This window comes from Corylus avellana, chromosome ca2 (genome assembly GCF_901000735.1).
Source record: "Corylus avellana chromosome ca2, CavTom2PMs-1.0".
Classification (NCBI taxonomy): domain Eukaryota; kingdom Viridiplantae; phylum Streptophyta; class Magnoliopsida; order Fagales; family Betulaceae; genus Corylus; species Corylus avellana.
In genome coordinates, this window is record NC_081542.1 from 46,679,068 (window position 1) to 46,695,902 (window position 16,835).

At 35.2% G+C, this 16,835-nt stretch overlaps 1 pseudogene; it reads left to right on the top strand.

The window, feature by feature from the left end:
• Positions 1–13,944: 13,944 nt before the first annotated feature.
• LOC132170028 (cysteine-rich receptor-like protein kinase 25) lies at positions 13,945–14,818 on the top strand (annotated as a pseudogene).
• The last annotated feature ends 2,017 nt before the right edge of the window (positions 14,819–16,835 follow it).

Genomic DNA, 16,835 nt, shown 5'->3' on the forward strand with positions numbered 1-16,835 from the left:
TGCGTTGTGCGTAAAATTAATATAAGAGGCTTTTTATTGAGAAGGGTGAGGCGGTGAGGTAGTATTGGTGCATTTTTGAAGCCTCTGAAGTCAATGATCTTGAAAAATCTAATGTTGAATTCAAATATTCAACCTTTTCTAATTACCTAGTGCCTGCTCTATTTTAGCTTCAAAAAGTATTAGTAGGTTTTAAAAATGTGAGTCTGCCATGAAAGTTTTTTTCTATTAAAAAAGTTGATGAGTGCAATATTAGCTGGTCCGGGAATCAGGGTCAAGCACGTAAACCTAAAAAATTATTTGTCTGTGGAAGATAACATAAGAAATGACCCACTTTACGTACTTAAATATTTCTACATTGACTGAGGACCGGGGTTTCTCATGCATGTTTTGAATACAAATAAATCTGATTAGTTATGCACGCGGTTTGATCGAGACACAAGTGGTAGAGGACAAGCCACGAATACCATGGGCACGTTACTGTCTTCTTGCGCAAACGCGCATTCTTAATTGTTTGTGTAAATGCATGTCTACAATTTAATCAGTATGTGTTTTCCTCTTAATGACATGCAGATTAGTGCTAATTAGATAGATGTCCCATTGTACGTGAAACTTCCTTCCAACACAAAAGAAGCGTAAAAAGCAGTATCCACACGTATATTATTTATTAGAAGAGTCAAAAAATTCGGTTTCCAAATTTGTTAGGGGGATGGACCCAATTCCACATCATTTATCATATTAATTAATGGCCCCAATTTCTCTTCTAAGCTTAATTTACAATAACTATCCTCCGCAGTTGATTCAACCTTCCACCAATCTCTTTAATCATATCATTGCCACCATGATCTGCCTCTATGACGTTCGGATGCACTAGCATGAGGGGCAAGGTTGGTGGGGACGTAGACCTGGAGTCAGTTGAAGGGAGGGGTGCAGTGAAATGGGGGCTGGACTTTGTTTAGATACTATATTATTAAATCGTTTGTTATTTTATATTAAAGTAATTAATATTTTAACACAACAAACGGCCAGAAAAAATGTTCCATTGGATTATAAAGGACAATATTGTGATCAAAGAGATTTTGTTTTCTCGACTACAAAATAGTTGTAGCTGCATACAAACAGGAACAACGAATTTAATATAATTAATACATGGTGTTAGTTTTATTTTGTCTTAGCTGGATTCGTGTGAACAAAATACTTGAGGTTGACATGTTCGGTTTAAGTGTGCAATGAGAGCTTCGTCTGCAACTTCATCTGCAAATGTCTGCAATCTCGTCTGCAACCGTCCGAACGAGAAGGCTAAATCTGAATTCCAGAAACCTCCTTTTGAAGCTCGTCTGCAATGCCGTCTAGATGAAAGCCTCATCTGCAAGCTGTCCGGACGCGCTGTGCCAGAGAACTAGGATTTAACGTTTTTAAACTAGTTCCGTCCGGACGCCCTGTGTAAATTTAGTCTATTTTGAACAGAATTTGTGTTGCATTAGACTAGGGGTTTGTAGTCTACTTATATGGAACTATACAGATCTGTAGACGCAAGAATTCTACATCTGGAGTTTGTGAGATTTGTGCTAAGGGAGTTTTTGTTATAGAGCGTTACTTCCCTCTATTAGAGAAAGGGATGATTGATCATCCACGGTGCTAGAAACAATTGAAGTCAACCGGAGTTCCGGTGAAAGGAGATCACTTAGAAGAAACAATCTAGATGTTCTGGGAGAACTACTGAGGTAATAGATTAGTGGGTCGCTTATCTAGTATACATGAGTGTCAAATACAAAGGTTTTGTAAGTCTTCGACATTGTGTAGTTTCTTGTTATTTTACTGTGAAATGATTTCCTTGGTTTTACTGTCCTGGAGAAGTTTTATATTTTAGAGAGTTCTCTAAATGATTTTCTCTTTGTAAATAAAGGCTTAAGCTTTGACCATATTTTTTCAACAAAGGCTTGAGCTTTGTTGAAACAATCTAAACTTGCAAAGAGCGTACACACACACACGCCTACTACGCAACCACGAAATGACTCATGCATCTTACGCGTAAGAAGTTACCAAAAGTTTAGATTTCTCATGTATGGAACAATAGCAATTGACGAATTATATATTCAACTTGATGCAAGCATGTTTGCCAACAATAACTTGCCGGACGAGGACCATGATACAAACTTTGATGAGGAAGAGGAGTTATTTAGCGACAACGATATAGACTCTGAACATGAAGAGGACTCTGAACACGAACAATCATCTTCAAGTAACAGTGATACAGATTCTGAATATGAATCTGATGATGAAATGTGTTGAACACATAAGCTCACATTTGGTGTAAGTACAAAGTGTATTAGCATATTTAATGAAGTTGATGCTCTCTCTCTCTCTCTCTCTCTCTCTATATATATATATATATATATATTGTGGTGTTTTTTTTTTTTTTTTTTTTACTAGCATGATTATTGTATGTTTGTCAAAAATATTGAACATGCTATATGGTTATAAATTGACTAATATAATTTTGTGGTTTTTGACTTGTTAGCAGATTGATCATAACAATGACAACAACAGGACGCAAACGTGTTCCAGCAGCACGAGGCCGAGGCCGAGGCCAAGGTCAAGGTCGGGGCCTTATTGACGAGCATGAGAGTCCGACTCTCAATTCTGGGTTTGGTGATACAGATATGCAAGTGTCGCCCTCGCCCCCCCTCCTCCTCGAGTTAGTGGATGGGCATCCTTCGCATGAGTCTAATAATCCTATTCACTCAGTGGCAGGATTGGATTCACAGGGAGCCGCCCCTACTGCATCTTGTAAGTTCATGAATTTTATGTTTATGAACTGTTATTTTTGTATTATTTTGGTTTGTTATAGACATTTAATAATATACTTTTCCAAATATAACTTACTACGTTACCATGTTTTGCGTAACAGCTACCACGTCTGTCAGAAGTGTAAGGGGTAAGGCCAAATGTAAGAAGTTGAGTGACCACGTACTTAAGAATGGTCCCTTAGTGCTAAACATCCCAAATAGACACCGGGCACCTGTAGGCGAGAATGCATCATGGTTTGCAAGCAAGATTAGAGAGATTATTCGTAACATGTGCGAACTCCATCACGGTGAATGGAAAAAGGTCCCAGCTGAAAAAAAGAGCAAGTTGTTATTTCATGTTCAGGTATAAATATCAATGTAATGTTTAATAATATGTTTCGTATGGAAAATTAATGTGACACATTTTTTACCATTGTTTTCTTATCTATTATGTATCAGTCAAACTTCGCACTGAATATGGAACGATGCGAGCACATCAAAGCTGTTGAACATAAATTGGGTCGTGCATATGCTAGGCTTCATTCGAACTTGTATAGGGATCATTACAAGAAATATTTTGACGGCATTGATAAAGACGATGATGAGGGGATTGCCAAGGCTAAGGCTATTGGGAGGGAAAACATGCCAGCAGGGTATGGTCCTCAACAGTGGAACCTAATATGTGACTCATTTGATGACGGTAAATGGAAGGTAAATATATATTATTATACTGATTAGAATATTCAAATTGATATAATTTGCATGCACTTGAAGACATTTTATGAATAATTGTGTTTTTTTTTTTTTCCAAATTTCATAGAAAAAGTCTGAACGAAATATAAAAAACAGAAGCAAATTGGAAATAAAGCACACAGCTGGGACTTGTTCATTTGTCAACGTCATTTACAAAAAGGTAAGTATCTCGTATCATAATTTAATGAAAGTAACGTTATTTAGTGTAAACTTTGATTATATATATTATGTGTAGGAACAAGAAACAAAAGTGAAGCCTAATCCTGTTGAACTATATGAGGCTACCCATACAAGAAAAAAGGATAAACAATTTGTGAACGACAAATGCAAAAGTCTATATGTAAGTAACTGTTTACGCTCCGATCATTAAGTTGATTAGTGAAGAACATGAATAATAAACTTGCATGAAGTATATATTAAACTAAGGCCAACTATGACTTGTGCAGCTTCAAATGCAAGAATTAACAACTAGTGAGGCCTTAGAGGAAGGCAATGTGGAGGGAACAAGTGTGGATGACCGAATGCAAGAAATAGTCACACAAGTACTAGGGGGCCGACGAGCTGGGCACGTTAGAGGAATGGGATGCGGTCTTATTCCTACCCCTTTAAGAACTTCATCTCAAGCATTCACCCACTTCGACAACCACGATGAGTGTAGGAAAAGACAAGAAGATACTCAAAGCGAGCTTCAACAGACTAGAATCGAACTTCATCAGTACAGGGAGAATTTGCAAGCCAACGTTGAGGAAACGAACAAATTGAAAGCCACTGTTGAGTTCTTAATGTCACGTATTGGAGGGTTAGTGAAACTCTACCTATGCATTAATTTTACAAAAACACACATACTAAGTAATCGTTAAAAAGCTTATTGATCATTATATGAAATTTTATTCTTCTTAGGTCTGGAGGGAGCTTGCTTGGAGGTGCATCAAGTAAAGCCAACAATTGAGGGAGCTTTGGAATAACTTTATTTAGGATGTACTCTTTGATAGCATCTATTTGTGATATATTTTTTGATACTATGTATTTGGATAGTTGTTGGTACTTTCTATTTGCTAATGTGTATTTGATTATTTGTTGATCGTGATCTGTTTGGTAATGTATATTTGTTGGTACTTTTTATTTGGTTTATATTATATTAAGATATTCGCAAAATTTTTTGTTCAACAACTTTTGAGTTAGTAAATCTCCCTTGACATGGTTATCAAGGTTAAAGAACTTTGAGTAAACAATGTAAGGAGTAATAATATCTTTCTAAATTTTATTTTTAAGTGTATGCAGGATGACAAGAGTACAAGAAAGTTAAACCACCCAAGCAGGTTCTCGCTTTAATATATTTCATGAAGAAACACATTTTTAGTATCTCTTTCTCTATCATTTTGGGTTTCATTTTCATTGTCTTTGATATTATATATTGGTTCATTGTGGTAGATTACTCAAATTGCTTATGAGGATGAATTGGCAAGGAAGAGGATGCAGATAAGTACTTTATTTTGGGTTCTGGAATTTTGCTGCCCATGGATTGTAAAACATATATTTAATAGTTTTCTCCCTTGGCAGGTTTGGTTAATGGGGCAGTTCTCACATATTTTTTATGATTTTGATGAGGTTAGTCATTTTGAGTTATGTTTCTTGTGGGCATTTAGATTAGTTTGATTATTTCATATATTAATTGATTCATCAAACAATGTTATTGTGTACTTAAACATAAATGCAATGTTTCTTATAGATGTACTCTACGTGCATTTTATTTGCCCATGCATGGAGTTATGTTTCTCCGGATAAGTTTTCCTGCTGAATTCTTTTAGTGTTGGTTTCTTCATAGTGAACCTTTTTTTTTTTTTTTTTTTTGTCTCAATCTTGTTATTAGGCGCACAATGCTTATCATGGTGTTGGCATTGTGAAATTGATGGGCCGTAGCAGTAGATATATAGCTATGCATGCATCCCTAGCTAGTGGACAAATTGACATATGTTTGATTCCTAAGGTACTTATTACTAGCAATTAATTGGATAGTTATCTTTGTGAGCTGTTACTGATTCTACTGATATGCACATCTAAGGTATCTTTTAATTTGCACGGGTCTCATGGTGTTTTGAGTCATCTGAAATACCTGATTGAGACAAAGGGTTCGACTGTTATTTGTGTCGCAGAGGGAGCACGGCAGGTGATTTATGTAAGGAATTCATATTTTCGCTTGTGGGTTGAATACTATTAATTGATCAGTTGATTTAAATTGTGTAGTTTTTTTTTTGGCTTCATGAAATACTATGAAAAACTGCCTGTGTTCATTTCATTGCATTGCATAGATCTTATAACTTCTTCATTATATTTTTCCCCAAGATGAAGAGTAAAATTCAGTATGTCATTGTTTTTTGATGCAGAATTTTCTTCAGAAAACTAATGCTAAAGATGCGTCTGGAACATTGTATTTGGAGATTTCGGTGTCCACATTCAACAAGAGGTTGGTGGTTGTATTTTGACTAATTTCATGTGGTCTTCATCTCTCCATGACTCTTGAGACAAGTTAAGTGGGTTGATAAATAATGAGCTGACTGAAAGTTTAATTTTTAACATCAGTTGATATGTGTTGCATGGATAAGAATGGACTGCAGTTTGGCCTTTTAGTTGTCATTTGTCAAAGTTACAAATATGCTATATTTAAGCCTTCAAGATCTTACTCTATTAGTGACTCTTTTTGCTAAGACTAGTCAATTGACTTTTGATGTTATTTGTGTGAATTGTTCTTCACTTGAACTGGAAATCATTAGAAAACCTACTGATGCTGCGATCGATCGCACTCCAAGTGCGATCAATCGCAAAATTTCAAAACCCTACTGATGCTGCGATCGATCGCACTCCAAGTGCGATCGATCCCAAAATTTCGAAAACCTACTGACGCTACGATCGATCGCACTCTAAGTGCTATCGATCGCAAATTTTGAAAACCTACTGATACTGCGATCGATCGCCAAATTTTGAAAACCTACTGATACTGCGATCGATCGTACTCCAAGTGCGATCGATTGCCAAATTTTGAAAACCTACTGATGCTGCGATTGATCGCAGTTTTTTTTTTTTTTTTTTTTTCATTTTTTAGGACCATTAGTGTGGACCCTAATGGTCAACTATCAGTGTCCACTTCAAAAGTGGACGCTGATAGTCAATTTTTTTTTAATATTTTTTGGACCATTAGCGTCCACAAAATGTGGACGCTAATGGTCGACTATTAGCGTCGACTAATTCTTTTGTGTACATCATCTTTAGAGTCAAAACATGCGTCTTTTAGGGTCGATAAAGTGGACGCTAAAAGTCATCATTAGGGTCGACTCTAAGTGGACGCTGATAGTTAGTTTTTTAAAAAAATTTTAGGACCATTGACGCTAATGGTCAACTATCAGTGTCCACTTTGATTTGGACGCTAATAATTATTTTTTTTTAAGGGCCATTAGGGTCCATAAAGTCGACCCTAATGGTTAACTAAAAGTGGACGCTAATGCTTGATTATTAGGGTCGACTTTCGCTTCCGTTTACATCATCTTTAGGGTCCAAACATTGCGACTTTTAGGGGCGATAAAGTGGACGCTAAAAGTGATCATTAGGGTCAACTTTTAAGTGGACCCTGATAATCAGACATTTGATCATTAGGGTCGGACTATTAGCGTCGACAGCGTCCACTTTAGGGGCGACTTTGAGTCGCCCCTAAAGACCTAATTTCTTGTAGTGAATCATGGAAGTTTCACAATGGAGTATCGAATTGGCACACTGCCTAGTTCTTAGCAATTACCCCCTTAATTAGCCGCATGCATTGACAAAAAACTAATTTCTGCCGGAAGGTGATTTTTTTTTTTTTTTTTTTGTTTTTTAATAACAAAATGACATTCATTAAAGTAGATAAAGGTTACAGGACAAACACAGACACATTAAACGACATCCATACCGGAAGGTGATTTGATCGCCATGGTCCATTAACACTTCTACTTCTTAGGGGGAGAAACACGCATGTATTAATTATATATGTATAAATATTAGTATATATGCAACACGTGCAACAACATGACAACAACGTAGAATAAATCTCATAATACTCCTAATTTTTCCTCTTATAACAAAAGTCTTTTAGGTTTGAGATATGCATGAATCATTCTCTCAACTATCTTTCAATCATTTTTTTTCCGCAAATCTAATTGATACACCATTGAATTTATGAATTCATGCAGGTCCTACGAAAATTTAATAGTAAATTGACTCATTCATTGTATAGAGATAATTGAAAAGTAATTAAGAGAATTATTTTTATAATTTCTGATTGGATTTACATGCTTGGGCTCAAATTTCCTGACAGAATAGGTCACAGTCTAAAACGTGCCAGCCTTTCTTGTTGAAGCTAGCAAGAGTAGAGAAGGAAGAAAGCAAAGGTTTGAGCGTTTCAACTTTTAATTAGTTCATTGACAATGTCATGGAGGCTTCGAAGATGGCACGGGCACAACCCTGAATATATAAAAAGACTAGCGTAGTACTCTTCAAGGCCTAAACCTTATAAACCCTGGCAACTTACGGAACACAAGGCAATGGTTTCCTCAAGACTACTTTTCTTCCTATCAGCCATTTTCATGAATTCAAACATTCAACCTATTCTAATTACCTGCTCTATTTTAGCTTCAAAAAATATTAGTAGGTTTTAAAAATGTGAGTCTGTCATGAAAGTTGATCAGTGCTATATATATATATATATATATATATATATATATATATGAGCTGGTCAGGGAATCAGGTGAAGCACGTAAACCTGAAAAAACTATAGTCTATGGAAAGATAACAGAAGAAATACTTCTGCATTGACTGAGTAGTAAGAGTATTAGTTATGCACGCGGTTTGATTGAGACACAAGTGGTAGAGGACAAGCCACGAAGTCCATGGACACGTACGTTACAGTCTTTGTGCACAAACGCGCATTCTTAATTATTTGGGGAAACTTCACTAAGGACCTCCAAACTTTCACTCGTTTTGAAATACCCCCTAAATTTCAAAATTTCTCCATTTAGCCCCTTGAACTTTCAATTGCTCTCAATTTGGACCCTTCCGTTAATTTTAGCTGTTAAAAATTCAAAAAAAGACCAAAATATCCCTAATTTTTGTTTTTCTTTTTAAATAAAAAAACGTTTTAGAAGTTAAAATTTTATACAAAAGTCAGGGGTATAAACGTCATGTGACGTTTAAAATCTGACAGAGGGGTCCAAATTGAAAGCAATTGAAAGTTCAAGAGACTAAATTAAAAAATTTTGAAGTTGAGGGGGGGTATTTCAAAACAGGTGAAAGTTTGGGGGTCCTTAGTGAAATTTTTCCTAATTGTTTGTGAAAATGCATGTCTACAATTTAATTAGTATGCCTTTTCCTCTTAATGACTGCATGCAGATTAGTGCTAATTACATGTCGCACTGTAGGTGAAACTTCCTTCCAACACAAAGGAAGCGTAAAAAGCAGTATCCACACGTATTATTAATTAGAAGAGTCAAAATACTCGGTTTCCAAATTTGTTAGGGGGATGGACCCAATTCGCCATCATTTATCATATTAATGGCCCCATTTTCTAAACTTTCAAAGGCTTAAGCTTTGTTGAAACAATCTAAACTTTCAAAGCGCACGCACACACACGCCTACTACGCAACCACGAAATGACTCATGCATCCTACGCGTAAGAAGTTACCAAAAGTTTAGATTTCTTATATTTAAAGTCTTGCTAGCTCCTCCGATCCTTATCCTCTTTAAGTTGAAAGTCTCCTCATTTCTCCTTCCCTCTCTCTTCTAGGGGTTTCTAGACGATCGAGTGAATGAGACTAATTAAAAGGAAGGTGGCTAGAGTTTTTAAGTCATCAGCCCGGGTGTTTCATTATTTGTGTCGGATGGAATCGTGGAAGTTTCACAATGGAGTATCGAATTGGCACGCTGACTAGTTCTTAGCAATTAGCCGCATGAATTGAAAAAAAAAAAAAAAAAGAAAAAAAACGCATACGAATGAATTTAAACCGGAAGGTGATTTGATCGCCATGGTCCATTGACACTTTTACTTCTTACGCGAGACAAACACGCATTTATTAATTATATATGTATAAATATTGAAGTATATATGCAACACGTGTATCAACATGACAACAGCATAGAATAAATCCCATAATACTCCTAATTTTTCCTCTTATAACAAAAGTCTTTTAAGTTTGAGATATGCAAGTATGATTCTTTCAACCATCTTTTAATCATCTTTTTTTTGTAAATTTAATAGATACACCATTAAATTTATGAATTCAGATAGGTCCCACAAAAATCTAATAATAAATTCACTAATTCACTTTATAGAGATGATTGAAAAGTGATTAAGAGAATTATATATATGATTTCTCATTAGGTTTACATGCTTGGGCTCAAATTTCCTGACAGAATAGGTCACGGTCTAGGTTTACATGCTTTGGCCTCTCCACCATTGTAACCGGCGTCCCAGTCCCCAGCGCAGCTTTCTGCGTCTCCTCCCAACTCCCACGCTCTGGCGAGTGGATCTAATGTGTCGGCACGTGGGACCTGAGTAGTTCTCTCTCAACGCCTTCCTCCATCGCAACTGCTTTTTTTTTTTTTTTTTTTTTGAGTTTTTCCTATTATTTTATGTTTTTATTTATTTATTTATTTATTTCCTATAGTGTTCTGTTACTTACTATTTAACCCGATTCGGTTGGGCTTCAAACTCTTTGTCTGTGAAGTTGATCTTTTTTTCATCTTTCTGGTCTTCTTACAATTCTTTGAAGTGCTAGTGGTTTGCCTGGATGACGTTTTTTAAATATAACCCTAACCGGTTGGGCTTCGGACTCACTGTCTGTGAATGAAACCTTTTTTTCCATTGTTCATTTTCATCCAAATCTCCACAACTTTTTGAAAGCATGTTTAGATGTTATATAGGGGTATTTGTACTCCAGATGGTAGTACTCATCATGGTGCGCCGCTGCTTTCATCGACTGCATTCGCAAGTGACCTCAACTTTCTCCTCTAGTGGTCAGTCTGGAATGAGTTTTTCTGTCTAAACTTATATTAGTTCCGTGTTTGAGCTGTCAAATCTTGTTTTGTAACTTCTTTTGATTTAATGAATGCCAGATTATTACAAAAAAAAAAAAAAGTTACACACTTTGGTCATATGTCTACACTTCCAAGTTTCAACTCCCCGTAAAAAGTTTCATTAGGGAACCTTTTTCAAATAACCCTGCAGCTACTTTTATATATATATATATATATATAGCCAAATCACTTTTTAGAGGTAGTCTAAAATTGCGACATGTGGCGCGAATCCATTTTTTTTAAATGTTAAACCGATTTTTTAATGCGTAATTTTTTAATCGGTTTATTAAGAGTGAGCCGGTTATTAAATGAGATTAATTAAGGGCATTTAATTATATTCCCAAGAATTTTCCTTATATGTGATTTCATTAAGTTCAAAATTTTAATGTTTGATATTAAGTATTATTAATGTCCAAATCAAATAAGAAAACAAATAATACAAATCAAATTATTATGTATTAATAGGTTTAGTCACTATAATATTTTTAATTCAAATTTAGAAGAGGTTAATTAGAGAAGATGAATTGTTTTTTTTCTAAATATACTGTGCATGTAATAATAGATCATTTATAAAATAAAAATTGTTTTTTTTCTTCTAAATATTAAGGCATTGAAAAACAATTTGATTAATAATAGATTATCTACAAAATAATAAGGCCTACAAAATAAAGATCTCCCATTATTTTGTAGACATGCCTCCACACACGGTGAAAATGCGTTTAAATTTTAAAATTAAATTATAATGAAGTTATGAGCTTGCGGAATCTTCTTGAGGATCCTCTTTTTCTAATTAACAATTTTTTTTTTCTAAAAAGAAATATCTATTTTATAAATTATCTAAAAAACATACGAATTGTTTTTTCTAAATATACTCTATGTATGTAATATAAGAGAAGACAAAATCTTTCACTAAACATACTCGGTGTATGTTTTTTCTTTGATAAAAATATAGTGTGTTTTTATTTAACTTTTATGTTTTGTATTGTTAATATGAATTAGCAATGCTCATATTGTCTGCCTTTGTTGCAATTTGATAAAACTGTGCGTTTTTAACTTGAGGCTATAGGGTTTAATATATTTAGTTTGTGTCGTGTGCATCTTCCTATTATGAAGTCAGTTTCAATTTCATTCCCCAATGTGTATAAAGTCGATTTTGCCGATAATTCCATCAAAACCCCGCATCCCATTATTATTACACAACTACAAAAAAAAAAAAAAAAAAAAAAAAAAAAACGTAAAAGCTTTTTAGGCTATGCAACAAAAGTCGAACGGTAAAAGTTTCACATGTATTTGATTCTATTTTCTATCTATTTTTATATTAGAAGTTACTTTTATTTTTTTATTTCTTAATTTTTTTTATTTTTTTTAATTTTCATTTTAAACTACACCTATGCTCACAAAGATTTTAGCATATTCAAATTTTTATGAATTAAACTAAAATTAAATGTTTTATGTTTTAATTCATTTGAAACATTTTTTTTAAGTGTTTTGAAAGAGTTACGACTTTTTTTAACCTATATAAAAGTACAATGAAGATGGTTTTAAGTTTTAAAATTAAATTATAATGAAAAATCCCACACATAGCGCGAATTATGTGCTAGTAGAAATAATCCAGCAAACATGAAAAAAGAAAATCTAAAAGAAAAAATTCATCCCAACACCCATTTGGTGGCGGGCGAAGCAACCGAGAAATCAAAATCTCTCCATTCACCCATTTTCGGTCAGAACAAGAAATTGCTGTAAAAAGAACTCAAGATCTTCAAAGAACAACCAACACCTACAAAAATCAAGAAATTCTCAAGAAAACCCACACTCAATCGGTTGCAGAGTAAACCCAACGAAAATATTGAAACCTACTTTAAATTTTGTCTTAGCCAAAGGAAATTCAGAGACCAGGAGGCGAGAGGAAGAAGATAGTGGCTCTGAGCTCCAACAACATCACAGCGTGAAGTGAATGAGAGTATGAGAGTATGAGATATGAGAGAATCAGAGATGAGAGGCGAGAGGAAGAAGATGTTGGCTTTGGGCTCTAATGGCGTCCCAATGAAGTGATAAAATGAATGAGTGAAAAAAAAAAAAAAAAACCAAAAACCAAAGACAATGTAAACATCGATCAAGTATTGGCCTGAATAATTCCAACCCAAAAAAGCAAATTTGGTATTTGTAAATCACAATGTAAAGGAAAATTTTGACTCTTCAAATTAATAATACATGATGCGGATATTTCTCACGCTTCCTTTGTGTTAGAAACAATTTTCACAGTGGGTCATCTAATTGGCACTCTGCATGTCATTAACACGAAACAAATACTAATTAAATTGTAGACTTTTCCACAAACACTTATTAAGATTGCGCGTTTGGGGAGGACAAATCCGGTTTAGGCATCGTGGCTTTTCCTCTACCACTTCTGTCCTCATCAAGCCGCGTGTATTACTTCATCAGATTATTATTCAAACCAGGAGAAGCCCCAATCCTCATGAGTCATTCTAGAAAGAAATATTAAAGCATGCAAATTAAGGGGGTCATTTTTTATTTTTTATTTATTCAAATATGGAAATAGAAAAGAAAAATTTACAACATAAAAAAAAAAACATTAAAAGGTGAACAATCCAAATACAAAATAACCATAAATAAGACAAATAAATGACTCAACTCATCAAGAGAGCAAGAGGGGTCATTTCTTTGAATGGAGATTTCCGGTTGCCTCATGTGTCAGACATCTGACCTTCTTCTTTCTTCTTTTTTTTTTTTTTTTTTTTTTAAAAAAATAAATAAAATTGAAGAATAGAGATATTAAAGAGAAATTCAAATTTGAAGTATTAGCACTAAATATAGGAGGATAAAATTCAAAAATAAATTTTGAGGCATTAAAAACTAAATATTAACTCAAAAAAAAATTAACAAAAAAAAAAAAAATCTAGTAGGACTAGGAAGAGAGATTTTTCTATAATTTTTTTTTTTTTAATAAAGCCACGTCAAATTTTGGCAGACACTTGTCTGACTCTTAGCAGATAGCAAGACTCCATTTCTTTTGTTATCTTCCAATAGACACACGCTTCACCTAATTCCCGACCAGCTAATATTTCCCTGATAAACTTTCATGAAACAGTCACATATTTAAAACCTACTAATAATTTTCTAAGGCAAAGTAGAGAAGGTAGTCAGAAAAGGTTTGAATGTTTCCATTCAACATTAGATTTTTCAAGATCATGGACTTTAGAGGCTAACTAGCTCACCCGGCCTTCTCAATAAAAAAAGCCTATAATATAATCTTAAAGGCCTAAACATTTTCACTGAACACCAGGCAATGGTTTTCTCAAGATTACATTTGTCGTTCCTCTCTGCCATTTTCATGCTCACTGCACAAGCAGTCGCGCAGCCATCCTTCCTTTATCATTCCTGTTTAAACGACAAGGGAAACTACACCGCCAAAAGTACATATGAGGAAAACCTCAATCACCTCCTCTCCTCCCTCTCCTAGCCTCCAACACCAAAATTGACTATGGCTTCTACAATTCCTCTTACGGCCAAAACTCTGACAAAGTATATGCAATTGGACTTTGTAGAGGAGATGTTAACCCAGATGTTTGCCGTGATTGTCTCAATAATGCCACGTCTCTTCTCACGCGGCTTTGTCCCAATCAAAAGGAGGCAAAGTATATGCAACTGGACTTTGTAGAGGAGATGTTAACCCAGATGTTTGCCGTGATTGTCTCAATAATGCCACGTCTCTTCTCACGCAGCTTTGTCCCAATCAAAATGAGGCAATTGGATGGTACGACCACTGTATGTTACACTACTCAAATCGCTCTATTTTTGACATCCTGGAAACTCTTCCTACTTTCTATATGTGGAACTCGAACAACGTATCAGCCAATTACGTGGACCAATTCAACGATGATCTTAGTACCTTGTTGGAAAGCCTAAGAAGGGAAGCTGTAGCAGGTGGTTCTCTTCGTAAGTTTGCAGCAGGAAACGCAACAGCACCGAACTTTCAAGCATTATATGCACTTGTACAGTGCACACCTGATTTGTCTGAGAAAGATTGCAGCGATTGCTTACGTGGGGCGATTGAAGGTATTCCACAATGTTGTGATGGGAAGCAAGGTGGGAGAGTCATTAATCCAAGCTGTAATATCAAGTTTGAGGTCTACCCATTCTATAACACGACAGCTGCTTAGTCTCTTTACAATTTATGTCAAGATCTTGCTACCATGATCTATAATTTTAATAAAAGGATCTTTACACTAAATCTGTAATCAAATTGATCCACTTGTTGGCCGATTCATGCTATGTATACTAATATGTTTTTAAAGATAATATATATTAATTTGGCCCATCTTACTAGCTACAGCATTTGTACTTATCAGATGTTTCTTTCTAATCATATATAGTTATGATTATATATTAGTTTGTAAAATAAATTTTCTTTGATCTGTAGTGAATTCAACTGATATCTCAATTTATGATGGAGGCCGGTCGGACATTAGTTGTTATTAAACTAAGGAACTACCTGAAGTATCTTATTCCAAAGCAAACCTTAAATATAGCTTGGCTTGGTCAATGTTGTATTATGAGTAATGGAATAAGTCTTTTTTGTGTCACTTTAAGAATGATGTTGCTCTTAAAATCACCATTGGACTTGTGATCGATTATTATTGAATTTTGATCAAATAGTGATTTTAAGAGTCATATCATTCTTAGAGTGACATAAAATTGACTTCTAAAATTACTCTCGTGTTATTCCTAGTTTTTGTCTTCTTTACAATGAGTCCGTCTATACGGCAGCATCTGCCTGTGTTTGACGTGGCTAGGCCCCATGTCCTAAAAAAAAATAATAGAAATTTGGGGAAAAATAATAGAATCACTTTCGTGTTTTTCCTCCATCTCCATCTTCCCTCACCTCCCACAGACGGCTGCACCACAGCCGACCACCCTAATATTCCAAAGGCTTGGACTCATTTCTGTTTCTCAAAAAAACAACGCTTCATCTGAAACAAACTCCCCATATGATGAGTTTAACTCATCCCAAGGAAGGCATGGGCTCCTCAAAAATGGCAACTCACTTGGGTATCGCCTAAGCATAGTGCTTGAACCAAATATGCCATGTTTTCTTGCTCGGCGAAATAGCTCTAATATGTTATTTTTATTTTTTGAGGTAGACGACTCCGTCTGAAACTTTTTAGCACACTACGAAATATGGATTTTTTTAGTGCGTTGAAGTTTTGAAATTTGGGAATTTTGACGATGGGTAGCAGCTCTTGGCCAGAGATGTGGGTGGCTCGTTGTCAAAGGTGCTCGTCATTAATGATCTTTGGTGGCCAGCCGTCGGTGAGGGGAAAGGGAAAGGGAAAGAGAGAGAGTTTTGTCTGAAATGGAGGAAGTGAGAAAGAGAACGACACGCTTTTTTCATCCCTAATTTCTCCTAAAATTTTAAAACTTTTTTTACTTTTTAAAGTCCAGATGTGGCACAATGCCACGTTGGATTGGGCGGACGCTGGGACTACCATCGTCTGCCATGGACGCGGCTTCCATGCGGTAAGCCAAACTACCGCATATCTGCGGTAGTTTGGTTTGAGGGTTGAGATGCTTCCAGGCAAGCTACTCATTAATTACACTAACGCCGACCCAAAAAAAACAAACGGAAATTAATCCCGTTAACTCCCTTCCATCCATCTTCTCTCTCTTTTTTACTCAATACGTCTCTATCTGTTCTCTTTTTCTACCCAGACAGGCCTGATACTTCTTCAAGCGGCGGCGCAACCATCCTATGGATTTTGAGTTTTGGGTATTCTTCAGATTTTGAGTTTTGGGTATTCTCAAACATTTTCACTGGTACTTGAAGTTCAATTTGGGTAGAAAAAGAGAACAGAGAGACGTATTGGGTAAAAAAAGAGAAAGAGAGTTTTGGGTATTCTTCAGATTTTGAGTTTTGGGTATTCTCAAACATCTTTATTGGTACTTGAAGTTCAATGTTATTTCAATCACCCAACAGATATTCTTTAGAATTCCAGAATCTACTACCCAAAATAGGCCAGAAATATGCAGATTTCTTACACAAGAAATTTTTCCTTCACGCCAAAAGAACACAAAATTAGTAACCAACAAACAGGAAGCAGCAAAAAAAAAAAAAATGTCAATGTAAAAATTTGAAACACCCTAACAATGCAGATTTTCAAATGAATAACCAAATGCCAA